The 27,601-nt window shown below is 37.2% G+C and overlaps 1 protein-coding gene across 42 annotated transcripts in view; it reads left to right on the forward strand.

Annotated features, from left to right (window-relative positions):
- ZBTB20 (zinc finger and BTB domain containing 20) overlaps window positions 1-27,601 on the forward strand; it is a 1,002,935-nt gene that overhangs the window by 257,223 nt on the left and 718,111 nt on the right. For 28 of the 42 annotated variants that reach the window (XM_072616769.1, XM_072616737.1, XM_072616740.1 and 25 more), the window contains one exon: window positions 14,370-14,438. The exons of 5 other annotated variants lie outside the window; for them this stretch is intronic. The gene's annotated coding sequence lies outside the window, so the exon portion shown is untranslated. Of the gene's footprint in view, window positions 1-1,405; window positions 1,486-14,369; window positions 14,439-27,601 lie in introns of all 42 variants that reach the window. 9 more of the 42 variants (XM_072616772.1, XM_072616774.1, XM_072616767.1 and 6 more) reach the window with 1 other exon arrangement.

Raw genomic sequence — 27,601 nt, forward strand, 5'->3', positions numbered from 1 at the left:
TTACTTGCATTCACCCCGCACATAAGTGGTGTAGCAGGTAGCATGAACCTAGAGCCAAGGAGACCTATCTGTGTGACCCTGGGCAAATCACTGAATCTTTCAGTTTCCCTATCTGTAAAATGAAGATAATAATGATATCTACCTTACAGAGTTGTTGTATGAATCAAATGAAATAACATATATAAAATGTTTTGCAAATCAGAACTGCAAATGCTAGTTATTATTATCATCATTATATCCAATAAGTTGTTAAATCTCATTTCTTTTTTTCCCATAATCAGTCATTCTATCAATAATCATTTATTAAGAGCTTATGATACACTAGGCTCTAAGAATTCAGGGAAAATGTAACAGATCCAGCTTCCAAGAAACTTGTTCTATCATGTAATAAAAATGATGTGCTATAGAGCTGTGTAGACATGTCTCCCATAAGAGTTTCTGGTATGAAGGATGTTCCTCATCCCCATATAATACTAAGTGTTAAGAACTGTGGTGATTCATTTTTCATCCAGTTCTTTCCTTGTGAATAACTTTTCATTAATATCACATCTTTTTGTATTTATCTCTACAGCATCTCTCATGTCTTATGCCTTCTCTCCAGTCACATAGTCACCATCATAGTGAGTTCCTCATTAAATCTTAGCTGGACTATTGCAGTCATTTCCTAGTTGATCTCCCTGCCTTGAATCTTCTCTCTCTTCAGTCCATCATTCACATAGTTATAGAAGTGATTTTTCTAAAGTGCAAATCTGTATTATACCATTGCCCTTCTAAAAAAAATTCCAGTGGTTCGTTTTGACTTTAAGGATCAAATAGAAACTTCATTTTGACATTTAAAGGCCCTCACAACTATTGCATGGTACTCCCTTTCATGGGCTATCTGGTCCAGTCATAATGACTTTTTATTCTCCCTTATAGAGGGCCCTCCATCTTCATTTCTGCACCAGCCCTTACAATAGTACATGGCACATAGTAGGAACTTCAGTACTTGTTAACTTGACTTGACTCCTTTGTACACGAGATGGTCCAGTACCCCTCCCTACCTTTTAGTCATCCTCAAGACTCAACTCATGCTCCACCCTCTATATAAGGGTTTTTTTGATCTATGTAGCTACTAGTGTTCCCCAAACCCCTAAATTGCCCTGGATCTATTTTGTGTCTACTTATGTTAGCATATGTCACCTCTCTTCATAGAATTTCATTGGTCCTTTGGACCAATATCTGTTTCTGTCTTGTTTTTGTGTCCTTCATGCCCAACACAGTGCCTGGTACATACTAGGCACTTAATAAATTCTTGTTGATTAATTGGTTGCTTTCTACACCACTGATATAGACTAGAGCCAGTCTTAGACTTTAGGTCATCCAGAGAAATCCTGGCAATTTCTTTCCTATTGTCCCTTTTCAGGTGGTAAGCAAAAGGAGTCAGAGAAGACCTGAGCCAGAAGTTAATTTGGGAGACACACAGAATAAAAAAGATTATATGAGGTATGATCCTGGGTGGGGCAGCAAATATGGCAATGGACAGATTGCTACTGTCATCTTGAGTGTGAGTTCTGGGTCCACTGAGGGTATGAGTAGGAACCCATCCTGCTAGTAATGATGCTACAGCAGATTTCTTGTCCCCTGGGTCCTCCTTTGTTCGTTGAATCTGCTGGTCTGTACTGGTAGGCTGTTCTTCCTTGAGGGTTCCTAGAATTGGAAACTTAAATTATAAACCACCAGGAGGATATTAGTAGTTAAATAAGTTCAGCTAGACTGGAGGGAAAGAGAGATGGGGAGAGAGATAGGGGGGAAGAAGGGGAGGGGAGAGAGAGAGAGAGAGAGAGAGAGAGAGAGAAACTATGTACCAGACACTATGGTATGTGGTAATATCTGGTAACACAAGTACAGACAAACAAAAGTAGCCACCCTCAAGGAGTTTACAGGCTATGGGGGAAAACAACACATACAGAGGTAATGGAAGGGTACCTGTGGGGTCGTGGCCAGGAGACTGCAGGAAGTGGTATGGAGCTGGGGGGCAGTGAGAGCTCAAGTTTCAGGTGGGATGGATACGATTGGAGAGTGGCACCATGGTGAGGAGACGACAAGAAGAATCAGTTGCTGGGGTTCTCCAGTTTGGTGTTATTCCTTCTGAACAATTGCGCTACTTAGAATGAAGTGACCCAACCCTGATATGGAGACTGCTATATATACAGACTTTGGTGCCAGAATGGTCCATAGAGCAAGATGTTTTACATCTTGTTTTACACCTCTTGAGAAATGTAAGGTGTGCTCTTCTTAAGAGCCCCTCAAATGACCCAAAGAAATGATTGCCATTTCCAAAATGCTCAGTCTACCACCAGGGAATTACCAAAGAGAATCCAGCTTAGCAGTTAGGACCCACTGAGGGAATATTTGTAGTTTAGAAGGAGGGGGTAGGTGGGAGAAGAATTACTTTTTCTTAAAAGGCAGAAGAGTCTATTTTGGAAGATTCTTTGCATTCATAGAGATTTAGGGAAGAAATAAGCTTTTTTTGAACTCTGTTGCCCTCTCATTTAACTTGCTAACTGATTTTCAAAATGTTGCATTTGCATTCAAGGAAGAATAAGGGAGACTTTAATTACATAATTCATATCCATAGATTATATTAGGTAGTTCCTTTAGTAAAGAATTTTCTTTATCTTCTTAAAGGAAAGAGTTAAAATTCCCTTTCTTGTCATGAGTGTGATTATAGATTAATTCATTCTTACTGCCTTTTCAAAACAAAGTGAAGACAATGATACTTGCTTCCAAACATTTCACACTTAAATAAAATGAATTAAAAAGAGAGCAGTGCCATTGCACATGTAGGCAATATAAGCAGCCTTTTCGGAAGTCGACTGACAAGACCTTCAGATTAATTCTGTCCTCCTTCCTTAAGATGAATTTATCCCACAAGAACTGATTAACACTAGTTAGGATATTGACAGCTGCTGTTTACTTAGTTTTACTTTTCAAAATAGTTTCCAGTACACAATGACCTCTCTGTGAATGACTGTCTTAGTGAAACTTTTAAAATCATCATGGGTACAGTTGTACACCACTGGAAGATGCACTATTCAATTTTTCCTGATCTTCAGAGAAATGTAATGAAGGTACATATAAATGTAAATGTAGATATATGGAGAAAATTGGCATTTCCAAAATCTTAATGTCACTGGCATTTCTTCAAGATTCAAACCCGAGTCCTCATTGCTTAATCCTCAAATTTAATGTGTTTTTAATAGCACCACACACATGGTTCCATAACTGAACTTGTATCATATAAAAGCTCCCCTTTTCAGGATAGGTATCATCTAGCTATCAGTTTATAATTTTCGTGAGAACTCCTATATGAGTGTGTGTGGGGTGGGGTGGGCTGGATATGAGTGCCACATGCATGTTTGTACTTGATTTTGGAATTGCTGATGGGTAGTGATGGTTGGTAAATGACATGATTCTCCTGGAAACTATTCCAAGTGGTCTAGAAGCATGGGAATTCATGAGGTCTGCTTTTATAGAGGTCATCTAGTGTTGCCTCAGATCATAGAGTCCAGAAACAAAGCTATTATAGAATCATAGAAAGCTAGAGTTGAAAGGGATTGTTGAGTCCATCTATTCCAATCTCCTAATTTCACAAGTAAGGAAGAAAGAACCCAAGAGAAACAACTTGGCCAAGATTCCATTGTGGTTAGTAGCAGAATTGGTACAAGAATCCAGGTTTCCTTCTTCCAAGTCTAGTTCTGCTGTCTTTAAACCATAATTGAATTAAAACCAAAGATATTCCAAGGAGGCAAAGGTGTGTTGAAATAGTTGACAAGAGTGAAGCACTTTAAGCCTAGATTTAAATCAGTTTGTAATAACTTTTTCTGAACTACTTTCAGAATCAACTGATATATTTCATCAGGTACAAATTCAGAACTTGTAATGGCAGAGGTGTTTTTGAGCCTGTTTTGGTTCATAGAAAGCAATGTGCTTTGTTCCAGTATTTTTTTCCCTTCTTTATTGTGCATGTGCTTGTTTTTAATTTGGAAAAGATCATTTAATTTGGAACTTGATTGTTGCCAGTGCCTTTGATGATTTCTCAAGCATTGAGATGTGTTTGTGGGTTACTGTAAATCTTCATCGGAAAGGATTTTGGACAAAGAGTCCACCCTTTCCCCCCTCCACTTCCTCCACCCTTATGGGTTTGACTAAGCGTTTTGGTCTAGAAACAGTTGCCTGGACTAAATTTGACAATTTTTCCATTCTAAAACTTCTGAGAATTTGACATAAATTAGCTTCACTTGTATTCATGCCCATTTGGTTGCACACATTTCTTTAAATTCAGTTCTTACCAAGCCCATCTTGAACTGTGTCTGTGTAGCAACTGGGCATAGCCCTTTGAGGGAAGGACATCTACTTTTGCCTTCTGTCACCTTTCTGTTCCTCTCCTTAAAGTGATGCTGCTGCTGTGTTCGACCCTGACAAAGTCTCCTTGTTCCAAAACCCCACACACTTCGACTCAAGGTTAACAGTTATACTTTTAGCAACGCTTTAGAGTCCTTCATCCCCAGGATAAAACAAAGAGTGGAAAAAACTCAAAAACATTTACTATATTTGGAATCAAAATGCAAGATTGTAAATATGCAAATTCACATTTATATCGCACTTTGAAAGTTACAAAGTGATTTCCTCAAAACAAATTTTGATATAAGTAGTACAAGTATGTTCCCAATTTTAGACGAGGAAACCAAAACTTAGAGCTAACTCTCTTATCACTCTAGAAACTAAATTGTCTAAGGGGAGGGACTCCATTTTTGATCTGTCATTTCTCCCCTGCAGTGCCTGAGACAATACTAGGCTTAGAGTAGGATCATTGATCATGCAGTTATGAAGCTAGAGTTGGAAGGGACCATGGAGGCCATCTAGTGGAACCCTTTCATTTTTTAGAAAAGGAAACTGAGGCTCCAACACTTCATGATATTTGCCCAAGGTCACAGAGGTTTTATAATCCTCAGAGGTGGGATTTGAACCCTCAGTCCAGAACTCAGGCATGAGTTAAATGCTTACTAAATATTTTTGGAATGGATAATTGAATGGTCGTCTTGACTCATTACCTGAGTCACTGAGTTCCATATGCTCAGGGTAAGTATGAGTTAGTGCTTAGAAAGCCCCAAGACATTGAAGTCATCTTCCCTCATGTTTACTTGTTATAAGAATTAGGGAAAATATGTGAATTGATTATGCAGAACTAGAAACTTCACCACCTATGAATTACCTAAAAATCATTGTTAGTCATTCTGTGGCAACAAAAGGAGGCATAATATCCATGAAAATTTCCCTGGCTAGTGAGTTGGGAATATCATTTGTACATTGGCAGCCATCTGTGAAGTGGCATACTTGGTCTTCTATATATTTCTCTTTTTAGGGAGGATGGATATCAGAAGTTGTAGTCATATAAGGACTAAATAAAAGCCTTTATAATTCTTTGCAGTATATTTTGCTAGCTGCAGTCATGGAGAAACCTTTTAGGATGAAAAGATCACTGGGGTAAGATCTTGGGTAAGACAGCTTCTGAGGCATGGTGGAGAAAGAAGTCCGGAGAGACAGGAGTGGAACCTGGAGAGAAAATGAGTCCTTCAGTTCTCATTCAAAATGAGAAAATTCATGTAGATTTTTCTGTGCCGTCTTTTAAAAAAAAAATACAGAAAAACAACAAAATCAAAGGACGTACTTGATTCTGATTGGCTACCCTCACAAAGTATAGCAATACGCAGGGATACAGAAAAACAGACTCTCCTTTGATTGATTAAAACCAAGATGGAATTACTTAAGTTCAAAGTTAATTAAACTCCATTTCAAAAGCAAGCACATCCCTTAAATAGTATAGATTTTGGTAGTGTTTTGCAATTTACACAACAGGCTTATGTTGTATTTGTAGTACCTACCCCCTGTAAAGGAGCTGAAGCAAGTATTATTAGTATTATCATCATCTCCATCTTACAGATGGAAAAATGAGGTTCAAAAATAACAATAAGGATGATAATAATAATAATGGCTAACATGTAGAAAGCACTTGAAGGTTTGCAGAGCACTTTACATATGTCATCTCATTTGTTCTTCACAATAACCCAGGAAGTACTGCCATTACTCTCATTTTTCAGGTGATGAAACTGAGGCCAAGAAGGTTAAATGACTTACCCAGGATGATTCAGCTAGTGAGTAACTGAGGTGGAGTCTTCCTAACTTCAGGTCCAGCACTCTGTCCACTATGCTCTATGTGAGCTCTTTGAGAATAGGGATTTTTGTTTGTTTGTTTTTGCCTTTGTATGCCCAGTGCTCAGCATAGTGCCTGATGTAAAGTCAGCATTTAAATGCTTGTTGACTGACCGGCTCTGTGATACAGGTAATCAGTGATAGACCTGGGACTCAAGCACAGATATTCTGACAACAGTGATCTTTCCATTTTATCACACAACTGACTTCTAAGGCTTCTTGACTCTTCCAAAGGCTTTTATAAAAAAAGTTAATAGGAAATAAAAGGGCATATGGGTGGGAGATGGGAAAGAGGCAGGATATTAGCTGAAATACTAGAAAGTTAAGGATTTAAAGGTAGAGGATACTTTTAATTAAGGAACTTCCACAAGCTTGACTTGAATTAGTCATAGTTTATATTAGTATAAAAAATAATGAAGTATAAAAGGAAGGATCCTGAATGGCTCAGAATTTCTAATCAAGGATTAGTACCCATTCTTCTGATGAATGAAGAGAAGGGTCCTATCACTTATTACTATCATGGCCATTAACGAGAAAATGCACAGTTGCTTTTTAAAATTCCACAGTTAGCAATGGTGAAAGACAGACATGCTGTTACCTTATCCTAGTTAATAATAAAGTTCACCACTATATTTACCTAAGTGTGTGAAATCATGTGAATATGTTAAGTCCCTAATAAGTGTTTAATGTCTGTTCCAGTTGGTTTTTCTTCTTACCTATAATTGTAGTGATGATTTCATTTCTACGGGAGGAAGGCTATGTCATTTCAGTGATAAACTAATAGACTAGAAATCTGCTGTTCTAGCTGGCTGACTTCTCTTCCCATTTCCCAAACTACCTCCCATTTACTGCTCTATTCTGACTCACATTTTGTGGCTCATTTTGTAATTCCCATTTATATAGCTTTATAGTTTGTTTTCAATATGCTTCCTTCATGACAACTATGTGAAGTAGGCAACATAAGTATTATTATTATTGTTATTTCCATTTTATAAATGAGGAACTGAAGTTCAAAGCTATTGTTATTTTCTGAATGTCAGACTGGTAATACATATTAGAGAAAGGATTCAGACACAAATCTGATTTCAAGTGGAGTGACCTCCCTGACTAAGTCCAAACTAAAATCCCACCTTGTGCAGGAAGCCTTCACCAAACCCTCTTCCCTCCAGATGCCTTCCCTCTGTTAATGATTTTCTGTTTATCCTGTATATAGCTTGCTTTGTATATTTTGTCTTCCATGTTGTCTTCTCAATTATATTAGAAGCTTCTTGAGGTAAGAGATTGGCTTTTGCCTCTTTTTGTATTCTCCAGTGCTTAGCACAGTGCCTGACACATAGTAGGCACTTAAGAAATATTAATTGATGGATTGAGTGTCATTTCCATGGTACAGTATTATTTCACCTAATTAATCTTTCTCTTTCAGATTCATTTGGCAAATAAATGACTTTTTAACTGTTGCTTCTTCCATTTCTTTCGTTTGAAGGCTCTCTAAACCACATCACTTTCTTCTACCAAGTTCTGCAAAAAACACACTTCTTTCATGAACCCCTATTTACCCTCATATTTCTCTCACCCATCTTTGCCCCATCCTAAGGTCCTGCTTAAATGGTATCATCTCCACAAAGCCTTGCCTGAACTTCTCGGTTCAGATCAATCTCTCCTTTTTTGAAACTCTCATAACACGGTGTTTGTATGTCTCTTGTATACTTTATCATGTTTCATTTTATATTATAGTTATTTGCATGTCTTATGTCCCCTACTAGACTATAAACTCCTTGAAGGCAGAGATCTTACCTTTTTTATATATGCATCTCACTCTAGTTTACCATAGGGCTTTGCAAATAGTAGAGATGCCTAGAGAGTGTTTTTTGAATGAATGAGGAGATGAGAATGATATTCAAAAATGATATTTGTTAGACCTCAAGACCTTTAGGGGAATCCCATACCTCAGTAAGGATCTCTTGGGAATCTTCCTCAGCCTTATTCTATGTCTCTGCTTCAAAAATAAGCCAGGAAGGACCATCAGTTTTGAGATTATAAACCTTAAGTATCTTTTAACCTAGCAATATTCCCACTTACTAGCCTTCAGCTAACTAGCTGCCCAATTGATTGATGAAAAATTTCTTTTTACTTCTTAGGGTTTCAGATTGACAGATCCTTGTAGTCACTTTCTGTTTATTTGTGTAGCTATATGTTTCAATGACTGTTATGTAGCTATATGTTTCAATGACTGTTTGTCCTTACAGGGTTAGATTCTGATCTGACAATCATGATAGAGTAGCATTACCAAAGAGCAGCAGACTTATTTTAAGTTGACTCTGGAAAATATTTTGGAAATATAATTATAGTCTTTCATCTGTGAACAATAAGTTGTTTTTACTTACTTGACTAGCTCTTAGAATTGAATTGAAGAATTATTAGTCAAGGTAAAATGAAATTATTTTTATAAAAATAATTATTTCCATAACTGATTACTACATCACTAATTCCCACTTTTCATTGATTAAAGTTTTGGACCCTTAGTAGTAGTTGTATTCATAGAAGCTGTTGGTCAAGAAAATTCATAAATCTTAAACTGGAAGAGAAAGTTGAGACTCAGAAAAAAAGTAACTTGTCCAAAGTCATATTGTGAATAAATATCAAAGGCAAGATTTGAACCTAGGTTCTCTGGTTTTTGATTCATTCAAATTGCACTATGCTGCCATGAATTCAGTAAGTTAATTTTAACATTAATAACCACAACAGTATCTAGAAGCAGTGTGGTATAGTGATTAGAGGGCTGGTCTTGTAATTAAAGACACTTGGGTTCAAGTCCTGCCTCTAGAACATATTGACTGCTGCATCATGCAGAAGTTATGTAACCTCTCAGTGCTTCCAGTAGCTCTCAAAGTTTCAGATATGTGCATCATCAGAAAGTTTTGACATCTGTATTTCTCTATAACATTGAGATCTTCTTTTTGGTCCAAAGCGAAAGTGTATATATATATGTAATGCATATTATTTAACCAACCAAAGGCACCAAAGCAACAAGCTCTTATTAAGCACTGACTGCATACCAGGTACTGTACTCTCTACCTGGGGATATGGAGCAAAAGTGAAATAGTCACTCACCTCAAGAAGCTTCCATACTTACAAGGATAACATGTACATATACAAGTGGAGGGAGGGCTTATGGATCAGAGGGAAGAAAAGGTGCCAGACACCAAGAGGGCTGAGAAAGCCCTGCAGTAGATGACAACTCAGTATTGAAGAAAACTGGGGAATCCAGGAGGTAGAAGAAATGGAAGAGGAGCACTCCAGGCACAAGGAACAGCAGTGCAAACACATGGAGATGGAAGATTGAGTGTTGTGTGTGAAAGACGTCAAGGAGACCAGTCAGTACTTGTGTACTACAAAAGACTGGAAAGGCAAGAAATGGCCAGGCTGGGAAGATCTTTAGATGTCAAACAGAGTAGTTCGTAATTGTTTCTGGAAGAGATAGGGAACCACTGGAGTGTGTGGAGTGGTTAGTATGATCAGACCTGAGCTTTGGAAAAAATTACTTTGGGGGCTGTGTGAAGGAAGGGTTGAGGTTGGGAGAGATCCGAGGCAAGAGGACAGAAGGTTTGTTTCCTTATTTATCTTACTGAGTCATTTAAGAAGATAGACCCTTTGCAGTAACTAGGAATCTGCCTCCCCAAATTGGGATCACTGGTTTACATAATTAGATTTATTAGCATTTTTTTGTGTTGTGCAGTACTTGTTGCTGGTGCTGTTTTAGTCAATTGTGTTTAAATGCGCAAGAAACTCACCAGCTTGGTGTTTATAAGGACATGTTATTCAGAATGAATGCAAAAGCATGGTTTCATTCTATAAGAGTAGTGGCAGGAGTGCAAAAGCTGAGAATGAACTAAGGCAGATGGAGAAAGCTAAAGACAAGTGAGAGACAAAGAGTTTGGGTTTTTGTTGTTATTGTTGTTTTAGCTATAGGGCAGCTAGGTGGTGCAGTGGATAGAGCACCAGTACAGGAGTCAGGAGGACCTGAGTTCAAATCTCACCTCTGACACTTGACACCCTCTAGCTGTGTGACCTTGGGCAAGTCACTTAACCCCAATTGCCTCATCCTGGGTCATCTCCAGTCATCCTGATGAATGTCTGGTCAGTGGATTCAGATGGCTCTGGAGGAGAAGTGAGGCGGGTGACCTGCAAAACCCTCCCTCACTCAAAACAAAGTCAAGTGCAAGTCATGTCATCATTTCTCTGTTGGCATGGTTTTGTTCGGCATTGAAGGACAAACACATACATATGTTTTAGCTATATTGAAGCTTGATTTCTTCTTTGGACTGGAGGGACAGAATAAAATGGTTAATAGGGAGTTGAAAGCTAAGACAAATTAGGGGATAATTAGAGATTAGCTACATAGTCTTCAGGAGTTCATGTCACCTGACCCAAAGGAGCTTCTTCCTAGGGTACTGAAAGAATGTGTTGATGTGACTGCTAAGTCAGTGTCCCTGATTGTTGAAAGGCAGAAATGAAGGAAGAAAAGAAGGAAAGGAACAAGCATTTATCAATAAGTGCTAAGCACTTTACCAATATTATCTTACTAATCTCAGATGTTGCCCCAGTTTTTTTTTTTAAAAGGTCTTTCTGGCCAGTGATCTTGACTTCAATTTCTGGCAAAACTCTAGAAAATATTATCAAACTAATTCTGTTGGATATTTAAAAGTGGAAGCAGTGAATACAGAATCAGCTTGGCTTTGTCAATAACAGGTCATGACTAACTTTATTTTACTTTTTGACATGGTACATTAAGTAGTAGATCAGAAGAATGCAGTAGATATGATTTGCTCAGATTTTGAAAATTTATTAAAGCCTATAATGATGTTTTTGTGGAAAAGAAGGAAAGATGTGGACTAGATTCTAATATAATTAAGTGTATTCAAAAATTGGTTAATGGAAGAAGCCAAATGCATGGATATTGGATTCATATACTCCAGTGGCTCCCTATTGCTTCAGGGTTGATTGATAAAATTTGTTTAAAATTCTTCATAACTTGGTTCCTTCCTACCTTTCTCATCTTATTACACTTGACTCTCTACCATGTACTCTGTCATCTAATGACACCATCCTCCAAGCTATTCCTTGTATAAGACACTACATCTAACTCTGGGGCATTTTCACTGGATCTTTTCCATGCCTGGAGTTCTCTCCTTCCATGTCTCTGCCTCTTCAAATTTCACCTAAAACCCCATCTTTTATAGGAAACCTTTCCCAGATTTCTTTGAGTTTATCGCCTTTCCTCCAACTTATCCTCTGTGCATATGTATGCATGTATGTATGTATGTCTATTTATACACCTATATGTGTATACATGAAATATATATTTCATATCCTATATGTGTATATGTATTCATGTGTGTATAATACATATATGCCCACAAGCATATATATACACACACACAGGCTATAAAATCTATATTTCATATAGTTTTTTACATATTCTATGCCCTTCTCTCGAGACTGTGAGCTTCTTGAGGACTTTTTTGTATCCCTAGTACTTAGTACCTTGCTTGGCACAAATTAAGTGCTTAATAAATACTTGTTAACTTGAATTGATGTCAGTTTGGGAAGGAAGTATGTCTCTAGTATATCTCTCTAGAGGTCTTTGCTTGACCCTATGCAGTCTTAAGCTTTTGTTAATGAATTGGATAAAGACCTAGATGGCATGCTTTTTTAATTTTCAGATGTCAAAGAGTGGGGGAGGATAAACACCTTGGATATTAGAATTGGGATTCAAAAAGATCTTGATAGGGTAGAACATTGGGCCAAATTTCATATGATTCAATTTAATGGGGATAAATGTAAGGTTTTATACTTATACTTTTTTTTATACTTATACTTTTTATACTTTATACCTTTCTCAGGTAAAATGGAGCTGGTCTAGTTAGACACATTTGCCTGAGAGAGACTGAGCAGGAGTTTTAGTGGTCCTCTAGTTCATTATGAGTCAGCAGCATTGAATGACTGCCAAAAAAAGCTAAAATGATCTTAGGTTGCATTAAGAGAGGTACAGTGTCCATAAACAAAGGGGTGATGGGCTCACTTTATCCTAGTCAAACCCCACTTGGAATATTGTGATCAATTCTGGGAACCAGATTTTAAGAAGGAAATTGTTAAGTTGGAAAATGTCCAGAGGAAAGCACCTAGGATGATGAAGTGCTTGATTTCAATTTAATTCAAGTTAGTAAACATTTATTAAGTACCTACTACATATATATCATGTTAGTATATCTACAAAGTTATAACCAAAAATTGTCCTTATTCTCAATGCTCACCTAGAAATGGCCTCCTCTGGCAGCTGGCCCTTGAGCTGTGCTTTGAAGGAAGCTAAGAATCCTGTAAAGTAAAAATCAGGAAGGAGTTCATTCCCAATATGGGTGACTGCTGGTACAAAGGGATGGAGGTCAGAGTGAAATGTGTACTATAGGAAGGGGAATAATAAGACAGAAGACTTAGAAAGTAGCCAAAAAATAGCCAAAAAATAAAATTCAGTCTGAACTATTTGTATTTTATCCTAGAGGCAATAGAAATTCATTGAAGGTGTGTGTGTGTGTGTGTGTGTGTGTGTGTGTGTGTGTGTGTGTGTGTTGGAGGGAAAGGGGAAGAGGATTGACGTGGTCAGATCTGTGTTTTAGGAATATCATTTTGGCAGCTACATGGAGGATAGTTTGGAGAGGGGAGATACTGGAGGTAGGGAAGCCATTTTGGAACTTCTTGGGATAATCAACATAAGGATTGGTTGAAAAATGTAAGGTGGGAATGTTTAGACTGTAGAAAAGAAAACATAGTTGGGAATGGGCCAGGAGGATATGATGGTGGTTGTCAGATATTTGACGGGCTTGTCACCTGGAAGAGGAATTGTAATTTTTTTACTTGACCTCAAAGGGCGGAAGTGGTCAAGTTGTCAACAAGCTTTTATTAAACACTTACTATCTGCCAGACGCTGGATTAAGCAGTGGGAATATAAATAAGAGTAGCAACAATAGGGGAAGTTTCAGGGAGGTGAATTTAGACTGGATGTAAGGAGAAACTTCCTAACAATTAGGGCCATGCAAAAACAGAATGTGTTCTTTTAGGGGGTTGTAGGTTCTCCTTCAGTGGAGGTCTTGAGGCAAAGGCTGAATGTCTGCTTGTGGGTTGAGAAAGTTCTTTTTTAAAGTATGAATTGCTGAAGATGGCTTGAACAAACATCCAGACCAGAAAACTGCATCAGATGATGTTCCTCCCCAGACTGCTGTATGAGATGGAACTTCTAAACAGAAAATTCATTGATTTACCTTTTTCTTTTGAGTCTCTATATCTGTAAATATAAAAAAGGTACTGCCCCCTTGCAATTTGTCAATGCATCAATCAACATTGCTCCCTTCCTTTATTTACTTAAAGGGGAGATAGATAAGGGGAAGAATTCATGTGGGAAAGAGTCAGGGAGTATTAAAGATGTGGAAACAAAATCTGAATAAAATAGAAGAGGGGGAATTTGTGGGAAACAAAAGGAGGAATTTTGTTTCCACAGGATAAGACTCCTCCTAGCTTTGAGTGATAGCAGAATGTAAATCAGAGATTACTGATTCCAATCAGAATTATGACCTAGCAGAGCCAGGCTTCTGATGAGGTAAAAAGGTCAGAAGCTTATACGCATGCTTAATGAGCTGTTTGAAGGGAAGGGGAGCCTATGAGGAAGGAGAACATTAAGCAGGAGGTTCAGGAGGCTACATCCAGCCAATGAAGAGTGAGGTGGGAAATTCAAATTGTGAACAGTATAAAAAAATCTTTACATTTGTCTGAGCAAATATCCTCTCCATTAGGGAATAATGGGTTCACTGGGAATGTAGAAAAATTGGCTAAAATAAAATGAGAATTCTCCTGGCTTAAAAAATAAACTATAAAAATAAGTTATGAATTCGATTAGGTGGCTGCTGAGGTCCCTTCCAACTATGAAGTTTCATAAGTTTGATTTTATAAAATAAAAAAAGAAATTGTGAGTTAATTAATTTAAAACTATAGACCATTAATACAAGATATCTTATATTTAATTTCTTTTTTCTTAGCTCTATCAATCTTGTTTCTTCATATAGGTCTATCGCAGATGTTCTGACGTCAAGTCTAGACAATTCAGCTGTGGCCTGGAGTTAATGGTGTTTATGGTATGATCTTTTTTTTTTTTTTCTCTTCTTGCCTGCCCTTGATCTGTATCCAATTCACAGAACCAATAAAAGAGATAACTTTTTCTTCCTGGTTCTGGTAGAAAGATATTTCCTTAAGTGTGAAAGTAATTCATAGTAATAACCTCAGGTATTAAGTTGTAGAATCTTCTTTTCAATTATATTTCCCATATTTTTCTTGGATTTTCTGTATAGGTAAAACCAAGGAGTTTAGGTTCCTTGTACAGTTTGATAGATAAGATCTTGGCACCATGGGTGACCAAGAACCACTCCAGTTCTTTAGAAGAGTAAACACATAATGATGAAGCTCACAATGCTTAGTGCTTGAACATGACCCTAAAGCTTTGGATGTTACTTTCTGTCTGTGGGAGGATACAAAGGGCCATATCAAAGTACCCTGACTGGAGATACCTACTCAGACAAATGTATGTGAGCATGTCCCTAAAAGACAGCAGTATACTGATGTCGGAAAAAGAGATCCAAGGCAAATACAGTACTCCATCTTAGAAGTTTTCACTCACTCTGATCCTATTCAGTCCTCATATTAGAATAAGTAATGCATAACTCACTTCAGTGATTGATTCTCTGATGGTATTCTAATACTTTCTGTACCAAAATAGCTGGTGTCCCATTCACCACTCTTCACTCTATACAAGCAATCCCATTAAGTCAGACCATTTTTAAATGGCCCTTCAGAATTGTGATCAAGTATTTTCTCCTCCAAGTTGCTTCCTCAGCAGTAAAATGCTCAGAGGACATTTTCTTGTAAAATAGAACTGGTGTTCAGCCTTAGAACAAGACTATTTGAATTACATTGTTTTCCCTAGATGGTAATTGCTTACAATCTGCATCATTGACTCTAATGTTTACAATGTGTTTCTCACAACAGTTTTTCCCAAAGCTCAGTCCAGGTGCTACTTCCTTTAGGAAGCCTTGATTCTCCCAGTTGTTCATGTTACATCCTTATTCAGATTATCTTATATTTACTTAGTTGTGTCTGTTCTTTTCTGGGAGAGTATAAGCTCCTTGAGGGCACAGTGTCTTGAATGTAGTAGATACTTAAAGTACTGTGGAATCAAATTGTACTTGGAGTGAACAGCACTTCAAAATAGGTTGTTCAGATATCATCCTAATTTTTTATAGATGAGGGACCTCCACTGCCTGTTTGTCCATGGTCACACAGCTCGTAAAGAGGGTCAAAGTGGGTCAGTCAGGACTTCAGCTCAGATCTAACTACAAGGCCAGCTGTCTGTCCATTATACCATGCCACAATAATCTTAATGCAAATATAATTATATTCTTCTAGAAGCTATCTTATATAGAACTATGGAGGCTCTCTGTGGACAATACCCCACGGAGACATGTATAACTCATCCATGTGTATTGGAGGGGGAGGGGTATGAAGAATAATAACCTTGTGTTTGTAAGAGTAAGATAAGACTATTTCTTTCCTGTTGCCCTTTGTGTGAACACAAATATAACAAGCTAGTATTTGACTACTTCAATTTGTTCCTCCAGTATCTCCTTTAAAAAATGACACCCATACTTTTTTTGTGTCGTATGTATAAAACATACCATACTTGTTAGCATTAGGGCTTCTTAACCTTTTTCTGTGCAGAAGCATGATCTCTCTTACTACCTCACCTGTAGTAAGGGGTGCTTTTATAAACATGTCCCAGTCCTTAGGAATTTTAAAGTGTCCCAGCCTTCCCGACGGCAGCCCGGTGAAACTTGTAGCCCCCTTCTCAGAGTAAAGTTTTTAAATGTACAAATAAAACACGTAAAAATACAAGGGTTAATGGGTAGAAAGGTGTAATTTTTTTCCTATCCAAGTTCATGGACTTCCTGCAACCAGTCCACAGATTCCCAGGTCAAGAATCCTTTGGCAAGCTGGATTCCTTTGAAGGCTATCCGTAGAAGGGTACATAAAAAGTGATACTGTCCACAGGAAATTATTAAAGAAGCCATCACACCATGACTAGATTTCAGCTGAGCAATCATCGTTTTCCTCTCTTTCATTTCTCAGTTTCAGTTAAATATGACATTTCATTATTGTCCCTCATTTTTTTTTTAATCCAGAGAAACTGGGTGACATTGTTGTACATAGTGCGTTCAAGTCTGCTGACTCTTTCTTCTGAAATGTTTTCATTACAGCCATGGGTGTGGTGCTTGTTGCTGGTACTTTCTAATCTTTGGATATAAAATGTCACACAAGTGTTACTTGATGTAGCTATTAATATGATTATGTGAGTGTAGTCAGTTTCAAAGGTTTTCTAAGGGCAGCCAGTGGAGCCATATTTAAGAAGAAAAAGGCATATGAGGTTAGGCCTATAACTTTTAGACTTGCAAAACTGAGGGACACAGAAAAAGATAGGAAAAACGTGAATCTACCACCCTAAACTTTGTTCCCTTGGAGTAGGAAGGGTACAATTTTAAATTTTTGACTCGGACATGAAATCAGCTAGGTAAGATGCTGATAGCCAGCATAAACTATCTATAACTCTTTAAGATTTGCTGAGTGTTTTATGTACATTACCTCATTTAGTTCCACCCTATGAGGTAAGTGCTATAGGTACCATTAGCATTTTACAGATGAGGAAAATAAGGGATCAGTGGTTGAGAGTGTATTCTACCCATATAATTGCCTATTGTCTGATGAACAATCCTTCCCATCTCACATAATTGTAGAATCACAAAATTTCAGTGTTGAAATGGCCCTTACTGACTCAAGAGTCTGATCCAAATCTGATCCAGATCTGATCCAAAAAGAAATCCCATTCAAACATACCTGACAGGTATTATTGTGAAGTATTATTTCCTCATCTACCCCTACTTGAAGATCTTCAATGGAGGGAAAACTGTTCCCCTTTGAGACAGGCAGCCCATTCAGTGTAGGGACAGATGTAAGGTTAGCAAGTTTTGCATATCACCAATGCTGAATTTTCTTCTTTGCCACTTCCACCTGTTACTGCTGAACAAGACTAATCTCTCTTCCACATTCTGCTTTTCTCAGACTTGAACATAGCAGTTATTGTTTCCCTCAAGTCTTCTCTTTTCCAGACAAAACATCCTTTCTTCAGCTGATCCTCCTTCATGTGGTGTAGACTCAGGGGTCTTTATCCTTCCATTTGCTCTCCTCTAGAGGTTTTACAGCTTATCCATGTCCTTCCTAAACTGTTGTACCCAGAACTGAACACAGTATTCCATAAAGATGTTGCTTAGCTTGATTTAGAAAAAACAAAAAACGCCTCCTCTTGTTTTCTAATGCTCTAATGGCAGCACTAATCTCACTAGGTAAAAATGATGCTTCCCACTCATTGTAGCAAGACATCAAAACGCATTGTCCAGTCATAGAAAAATCGCCTTTGTAGATACTTGATCCATAAAGACTAGAATCCTCTTTAAGTCTGATGCCATTCCAGATATGTTTATCTTGTTAACCTGATTCTATGTACCATCTGTAGGTATACTGGCTTTGGAGGAATCAGGTCCTGCATGATGGAGATAGGTACTAGGAGAAACTGGACTGTTACTGTAAAGTTTTCTATACTGAATCTTACACATTCAGCAGGAAATGTTATTAGCATTTTTTATCAGGTGCAATAGAGTCAATATGGGTGTAGAATAGAACATGGATGCCTGTATGCAGCCCACAACACTGTCTCACCAAGTGAGATGAACCAGATTAAAATGTAATTGGGGCGTGTTTAGCAAAATAAAAATACAACAAAACAGATAACATTACATTTTAAAATTAGATCAATACGTAGCCCACAGGGACCTTTATATAGGATTTTTAACCTCAGCTTCTATTTGAGTTTGACACTATTGGTGTAGAAGATAGAAAATTGTACTAAGAATGAGCTGTATTCAAATTGTGTCTCTGACTTTGGTTCTGTGAGCCTGGGCAAACCACCTTACCTCCATGTGCCTTTAACAACTCTCTAGGGCTTACCTGTAATCTCTAGGCTCAGGACAGATCTAGCCTGCCTTTGTGAAGAGAGCTCATTCAGTGTATGGTAGGAGTCAGTGGAATTGTGTTCTTTCTGATGCTTTCTTTTCTTTGCTTTCCCCCCTCAGCTAACGTAATGCCAGTGTTTTTATTCGTTCATTTTTCAGTCCTGTCTGACTCTTCATGGCCACGTGTAGGATTTTCTTGACAAAGATACTGGAATGACTTGCCATTTTCTTTTCCAGCTCATTTTACAGATGAGTAAACTGAGGCAAATGGGATTAAGTGACTTGCCTAGGTCCAACGCAGCTAATTAGTATCTAAGGACAATTCGAACTCAAGAAGATGATTCTTCTTCACTTCAGGCCCAGCACTTTATCCACTTTGCCACCAATAGTTTTAGGACAGAGTTAAGAAGTTTAAAAACAACATCACCATCTAAACATTTAGTATAACATTTTCAGTAAAAAAAGTATGAATTGGTTAAATATTTTCCATACCCCCAAATCAGATATATTACTGTTTCTCTATTAGATCATATATAGAAAATTTAAAAAAGTAAAAACCACAGATAAACCAAAGTGATTAAGATATATTTGTATATGTCATACATGCATAGTATATGTAATGATGGATTTTTCAGTTTTCCCTAGAATTTCATCTCCTAAAGAAGAGGGTCTTAACCCAGGGTCTGTTTTTAAACTTGTTTTTAAACATTTTAATAATTGTATTTTCAATATAATTGACTTCTGGCTTCCTTTGTTATTTTATGTATTTTACTTTATGCATTTAACAAATATTCTGAGGGGTCTATAGGACTCAACAGAACTGCCAAAGGATTCCATGACACAAAATGGTTAGAACCACTGTCTTAGAATGTAACATGTTATTTTAAATAATATTGTAGATCTCCAGTAGATATGGGACAAAATGATGAATCATATGCTTGTAACTTTATTTTAATCTGTCAAGTATGAGCTTCTTTAGAATATTTAAACAAATTTTCTCATTTAGGATGTTTCCATGTGAATAGCTAAAGCAATTTCATCAAGTCAATAGAAATTGTATGACTGGAATGTTCTGGAATGTTGGTGTAGGCTTTTACGTGTATATGGTGTTGGGACATGAGCATCTAGAAACCACCCCTATATGTATCATTGTAAGGAAGTAGTGGAGAGAACATGCTTCTGTTCTCATTGTTAATCTCCTTAGTGGATTCTCTGTGTGATTAAATCAGTCCATTTCTTTTAAAAGGATTACTTTGTGGTGTTCTACACAGTGTTAAAGAACTATTGCAGTCAAAACAACCAACCTTATACTTGTTGCCATCAGCTCCCCTGAGGGGAGGGGTGTGTAGAAGAATGAAGGTAATTGATTGTTATTTTTCAATGAATAGGATGATGAATGTTTTTTTTCCAGAGTCACAGTAGCTTAGATCAACATTTCATCTTTATGAAGTTTTATTTCTTTGCTTAGTTGCAAACCCTATGCACTTTCTTTCAATCTGGTCTTATTCAGTCGTATGTATTTATACCTGCCTCCCTGGCAATTGTCCCAAAGTTTGTTTGGGTTGAGGTATTTCACGTTATATCTGGTGAGGCTTTAGAACTCCCTTTTTCTCATATCAATATTTATTTCTATTTGTTCTTGTAATTTAAAGTTAATGAAAATTCTAAGTTTACTTTTGTTGGCTGCTTTACAAGAAAATCTTTATTCCTTACCAGCCTTCCATCTAAACTGAAAGAAGGGTAGGTGAAATAAATCCTAGTGGCTCCATTTTAGACAGCAATATTCATGTTGGTATTTTTACTCCCAAGTTTTTTTTAATCCCTTCTATGGGCTTTCCTCTTCTTCCATTGAGCACATAGGCTCTTCAGATAGTCCAGGGCATAGAAACACGTGGTGATTCTTAATATTTTCATATCACCTATTACAAATATACTTTCTGATATACTGCTAGTGTGTGTGTGTGTGTGTGTGTGTGTGTGTGTGTGTGTGTGTGTATACATATGTGGATCACCTAAAGGTCACTGGTAATGTCCTTAGGAGAAAGATATTGTTGAAAGTTGTCCTTACTCTTGTGGCATTACATTCATTCTGCACTTTCCTCTTACCTTTATATTGTACTGAATGTCTCAGTTTAATATGGATGTCATCTCTGAAAATTCTGTATTTCATAGTTTATACTTTGTATGTCTACAAAGGTGTATAGGTAGAATATCCATCAGTAATGTAAACCTGCATGAAATACATCTCATTAAGTGTTAGTATGTTACCACTTCCTCTCTTAGGTTTGTAAAAAAGGAAAGGATATTTTCCAAAAGTGATAAGTGGAGGTATTCATTGTATTGCCTTTGTAATTTCTGAGACTTGATGGGCTATGATATTTAATTGCAAAGTATGATTTGACAAGAGAGACAGGAGAAGGCCTGATGGAACATTACTGTTCTTGGATCAGCCTGTTACAACAGTGAAGATTTGAAATCCTCATTTAATTTTGAACTTTATTTTCTACTAATCTTGAGGTGACTCAAGAGCTGACTTCATCCGAGGAGTGGTTGCAGATGCTTCTTCACTGTCTCACATATGAGAGGACAAGTCATGGAGAAAAAAGGAAAGAAAAGAAAAAAAAAGCCCTCTGTTTTTGCACCTGTTTAAAAATCTCAAATGCTCTTCGGTTCCTGGGCAACACGCAAGAATCCTGAAAAGCTTGGTTGCACCTGCCCAATTGTTGCTGGCAGCTGTGACTTATGAGTTAGAGCACAAAGCAGCTTGTTAGCAGTTTGCTTGTGTTCAATTACGTGAGTAGTGAACACTGAGCATGAAAGATTCTTACCTGATTTAATCCTTCATCTGCTGTATTTGCTCACTATAAACTCACTGGTTTTAGCCTCAACAGATATGTCTTCACTTAGCTTGTAATGTTTACCAAAAAGGGACTGTCTTTCCTCTATGTCATCATTCTGAGTCTTAAATATTTTCTTTGTAACTGTTGGTCATATATAGTATATATTACTAACTTCTTTGACCAGTACCTGGGGAGAGTAGCTGTCTCTAGATAACTGGGTTGATGATAATTTTGTCCTGGTAGAAATATTTTGTGTTTGGCTCAGTTTCACCATGCTGGCAACCCCATCATGTGAGGCTGGATGTAGTTATTGATCCATTTAGCTGAACAGATTTGAAAGCATTTGGCTATTAGTGGACACATGGGGCATATTCAGAAAATATAAGTGTATATTATAAGATGGTTTCTTGTTTTGTGCATGTGTTAGGAGGGGGAAGGAAAAGGTGCTGGAAGGGGTGTTAGAAAGGAAAAAAACACAAATTAGTGAGAATAGAATAATAATGCTAGAAGAGTTAGAGACTAAAATCTAGAGCTAAGCTATGCAGACGTCATGATCATGAAAACATCTTTGGTTCCCATACCTTTTATTTAGTATTTAGTATTTAGTATTATCTAGTATTTAATCAGTAAATATTACTTATTAGCATCTCATATGTTTATTTCCTGATACTTCTACTTTCTGGATAGTATTTGTATTGTTAAAAATGTGTTAATTTTCCATTTACTGTATTTGATCTGTGACTTATTTTTGTGTGGGAAGGGAGTTGTGATTTGAGTTTGAAAAAAAGATTTGGGGAAATTATGTTATTTTCTTTTTTTCAGGATATGGCAGTTTAGAGTAAGTGTCTAAAGGACATTGTTCTGTTTACCATTTTGCTTAGTGATGTAAAACTTTAGTCTGAATTAGTTTTTTTCTTTTATTGGCTCATTTGATTATTATTCATAGATCACTCTGATCCATTAATATAGAAAATGGATATTTATGTACTCTTGGAGACTGTAATATATTTTGGATGACTTTGTTTGCACTCATATTACTGATTAGAGATAATGGTAAAATAAGAAATGAAAAAATAACAATCAATCCCATCCCATTATTTTTGTCAAGCAATTTGCATATTTGTTATATGCAGGATTTGAACCCACCTTCAAATTTGTCTCCAATTTCATGACCTATTTTAATTTTTTTAAAGTGATTATATGATTATTGTTTTAAAAGACAAAAAGAACACTAGACTGTGCACAGATGAGAATCTTGATCCTGACCCATATGATCCCAGACCGATCTATGTATCTACCTATCCTGTATGAGTCTGTTTCGTCATTGCATAATTTAAGTAATCATATATGCACCACTGGGGGCTTTTTAAAATCTTAAAGTACAATATGAATGTGAACTATTGGTGTTAGTCTTAGTACTGGTGTTAAGTGATTCTCACTAAAGCTTTTTGGGAAATTGTTTCCAGAATGAAAATAAGCTTAGAACTTTTTTGTTTTAGCTGTGTGACTCTGGTCAAGTTATGACGGTAAACATCTGTCTTCCTCAGCTGCCTCATCTGTAAAAATGGGGATAATAATAGCAGCTATCTCCTGGATTTGTTGTGAAGATAAAATGTGTTCATATTTGTCAAGTTCTGTGCAAATCTTAGAGTGCTATATAAAGGCTAGCTGTCATCATCATCATCATTACTGCTACTATCACCTTTACTGTTATTACTCCTCTTCCTCTTCTTCCTTCTTTTCTTCTACCTCTTTTCCTTGTTCTTTTCCTCCTCCTTCTCTGATAGGGTGTTGCTTAACTTGCTGCGACATTTTGTCTCTGTACCACCATCCTGAACATTCTTCCAAATGGGAAATGAGACATTGTCGGACTTCTCCCTTGGACAGATAAGGGCATGTTATAAATCTCTCAGATAGTGTACGGTAAGTGCATAGAAGTAATGGGTTTGTGTTTACAGTACAAATGTTGTTTATTTTGGTGCCTTTTCATTGGTTGATTTTTAATTGATTATAAAACAGAAGCAAAACCTTGCAAGGGCAAAGAAAGCTTCATCCCATTTCTTTCAGGTATTTTACCCTAGAAATAGGTGGTTAATACCTGCTTAAGCAGGGCCATTGGTGTTTCAAATGTACAAATGTACAACATTTGACATTCACACTAAATGGCATTGACCATTATGTCCTTTACTCTAAAATCTAGTAAGTACTCTAACCTTTTAGACCATCAAATAAGTGGCGCTCTTAGGGTAGCTGTAGACTTAGGGTATTTTGACATCTTCTCCCTATCCCATTCCAGTTGGTAGAAAATAAAGGGTGTAACATTTTTCTTATGAGCTATGATGTAAGAAATTAAATTACATGCCTTTATCAGGTCTTATGTCAGAAATTTAAAAACCAATGCAGTTGTTAGTATAGCGCTGGGCATTAGTTGCTACCACAGTTTTAGTGTGACATCTCAGGAATGACAATAGGAACCTCCTCATTAGGAGGTCCCAGGACTTAATTGCACCGTTTCTGTGGCCCTGGGGCCATAGACTTCCAGAGAATTTCCTTGCTAAGCAGGACCAGTTTGAGGCATCTTCACATGAAAAGTCTTATAAAGATCACAGAACTGATCCTCACAGTGACTAGAAGACCATTTGCTTACCATCAGGAAATAAGTGAACTCTGTGCAGATAGCACGTGACTGCTAACTCTCAGATGTGTTCACTAAAATGTATTCTAATAATGTGGATTCATCTAAGAAATTTTGAGTTTGGTTGTTGAAGTCATTTCTTCATTAGGAGACAAGGGGTGGGTTAAGATTTACATAGTATATGATTCTGATGTGGCTGCAGATATTTCAAATGAGTCCATAAAGACTCTTTGAGGAACCCAGTTCTTTTGAAGTGCTTAAAACCTAGTAGGATATAAGGATCTTGAATAAGCTGCCTAAGCTTGAATTTAAATCAAAATCCTTAGGTTATAATCTGCCTCAAACCACTGGCCACCTACTAAAACATTAGGGTCGTACATATAAAGGATGATATAGGGAATAGTCGAACTGTGGGTACCATGTAGGAAGAGGGTTATTCATGAAATGTTCTATCATTGGGGATATCTATAATTTTTGGAGGGGATGGTGGGACTGTGGGTTTTAGTTCAGTAAGTGGGCTATCTAATTAATAAGACTGCTATATGAAATTTTGCATGCTTGATTTTATTGGGTTGTTTGAGAAATTTACATAAGAATGCTGTGCACTTTAGAGACCTTACTGACTACATGAAGGTATAGAGACTTGGTAGGATAGCCAGGATATATTGACTTTATAGTGAAGCAAGTGCTACCGGTGACTATTGCTTTTGTGGTGAGAGGCAAGAAGGCAAGTCAGGGACCCTATAAAAATTGCTTACCAATCAAGTACATTGTTTCAACTTTAATTGACGTGAAAAGGAATCATTGTTAATTGAATCTGATTCTACCAAAAGCTACACAATCTCTGTAGTTCATTGAGTCCAGTTTGAAGTAAGTAGCTAAGCCAGTCTTTTCTTTCTTGTTTTAATATTGAGGAGGAAAGCAGTGTGCCAAAATGTCCACATGCCCTCTTAGACTGACTTCCTCCCCGTTGGATTTGAATAGGTGGTTGTTTCTTAGTTATCTCTTAAGTATAAACATTATTGTAGGAACTTCTTTTCTTCTACCAAACTAGGTTTGTGCTGCAGTAATATTTTCCTGAATCCCATTCAGCAAAGTGGAGGAATAAGAGGTCTGGGGATTTTAAGGAAACATGGAGTTAGTCATTATCCCTGGGAGTACATTAACCACCTAGGGTACCACTCTTGGTGTCAAAAGAAGAGTCTGGACTGTGGCAAAACATGAATGAACAATAAAGTCCCATTTGGGAGTGTGGGTGGGGCACAGGTGGATATTAATACTATTTTACTATTAAGTATGTTGTTTTACAAAATCAAAATCAAAAGCCAGAAGTGCTTTAGGCATATTTCCTTCTGTCATTGGTGGACATGTGCCAAAAAGGCCTTCCTCTTAACAAGAAAGGTTGACCTCCTGACCATTTTATACTTATTCATTGGTGACAAACTTCTCTGCTCCTGAATTTGCACAGATTGTTGTCTTTGAAGAATTAATATTTAAGCTGTGCTGCATCTAATGAGGTTTTGAAATAGTATGTATGAATACTGAACACAGACATCAAGAGTAGATTCTGGCCATATTTATGGAGATGGCTTGAGAGCCAAATCATGTCCCAGTGTCTGCTCTGCTCTGCCCATGTGTTGTCCTTCTCTCTCATCTTTGCTTTGTGTTCTACCATGAAGCTCCTATTTCTTTCACTTCCTAGTATGACCTACAGATATTAGGAGGGATTAGGGTGAAGGGTGGTGTAAGGGAGATAATCTCTGTTTAACAATGTGGAAGTCAGTATCTTTGTAAATGTCTTGTGTCTAAATTGGATCTGGTATTATTGTTATTCATGCCGATGTAAAGAACTGGATGAATTGGGTACTTCTTGCACCTGAGTTCCCCCAAATTACAAATGGAAAAAAAAGGCTCATTCTACACTTTGAAGTTTTAAAGCAGCACTTATTGGTGACCCAAATTTGCTAACAATTCTCTTAACTATAACCCTGTACTCATTCATCAAGGTCCTCTCTCCCTACCCCCACCCCCACTGTCTGTCTAGCCTCGTTTAAAATTTTTATATATGTACTTTTAAAAAATTGATTAGTTGGAGAGCTGCCCATTTCTCTGTGCTGTATAATAAGGATTTAAAAACTGAACACTGAATTCTGTATAGTGTAATTAAAACTGACCCACATTTGGACCTGAGAACACCAGGACTTAGCCAAACTTGCCATGAGCTGAGTTCTGATGGCAGATGGGAACTAATGAGGACACACTACACTCCAGAATTTCCCAGCTGCTTGGCCCCTTTTTGTACAAACAAGGTTTGGAGCGAAGTCCCTATCCCAAGAGCATGTTCGGTAAATGTGCTGCACCCAGTGTTTTGGGAAATGAGATGACAATGTGAGGCTGTTCCCATGGAACTTTAAACACTTAGCTTAGAGATGCTTATTCTCTCTCCCTCCCACCTACCCCCTTTGTATGGTATAACCCCTCATACAATCACATTTTCCTATTATTTCTTTTCTCCCTTGAAGTCCTTGGGTTTGAAGTGATCACTTATATAAAGCCTTAGACACTTGAAGTCAGTTATAACTGGGCAGTAAGTATCAAGATGGGACTGAGTCTCTTTTCAACTCTATGGATCTCTTCAACTAGTTTTGATGTCCTGGGACTATTCAGGCAGATGTAATTGAATCAGTTTGAAGCAGCTGTAGCTGGCATGTGGTCTCTCAGATTGCTAGCACCTGCTTGTTTTTTTGCAACTCACTAGAGTGAGAGTGGTGCCAAAACCAGCATTGGTCTTGGAGCAGATGAAATACTACAGATCCTCTACCCCTTTCCCCTTCCAATCGAGCCATCTCATTGCTGGTATCTGCGTTAGAAAATTCTTGTGCATGTAGAAGACCTGATGAAACTTTTTTCAGCTCCTCTCATCTTCAGTGAAATCCTGATAATTCTAACCACCCCAAAATAATGAGAGAGTTTAATATGGATAAGGTGTTTTGGGTCTCTCTTATAATTAGACAGTTCAGTAACCCATGTTCTGCTGTATCATTTAAATGCACACGTCATATTCATCCCTGTTCCAGTATTGTCTTATTGGCTCAAAGAACAAACTGAGAGCTTTTTGGGGATGGTATAATTGTTCCTTCTTTGAAAGAAGGGGATATAGATTGAAATTCATTTCTTTTTTTAAATTCAAACTGAGTATCAACCACTTCTCTTAAATTCCTACTGTATGTATTAAGAGATACTGTCCCCTAAAAAAAAAAAAGGCTATAATAGCCTACCACCTTCTCTGTTATATAACAAAAATCTCAGAAACAAGAAGGATACCAATTCCATTTTAAGGAGAGATGTTTCTAAATCCTTTCTTTTTTTGTTCTTATTTTCCTTAGTTCAAGGCACAAATTTAAGAAAAAAAGATGTAGTGAACTAATTGATATTTAAAATTAATCTAGAAATGGTAAATAGGAAATCTTATTTAATTTTTTTACGTGTAGTTTTTTAGGTCACAAAGCCACTTTGAAAAATGGATGTGATATTGGCAGTACCAGAGAGGCTAGGAGATGTTTGTAAATGAGGTTTGTGAGGAAGAAAGAGTAGATAAGATGGAATGAATTCTAGCAGAGCTATTTCATTGTTCTCAAGAAGCATCTATTAGGCATCTATTGATTATAAAGCAGTATTCACAGTTTCAGAGATTTGAGCAGCTAGATGCC

The sequence above is a fragment of the Notamacropus eugenii genome, chromosome 5 (genome assembly GCF_028372415.1).
Source record: "Notamacropus eugenii isolate mMacEug1 chromosome 5, mMacEug1.pri_v2, whole genome shotgun sequence".
In the NCBI taxonomy this organism is placed as follows: Eukaryota; Metazoa; Chordata; class Mammalia; order Diprotodontia; family Macropodidae; genus Notamacropus; species Notamacropus eugenii.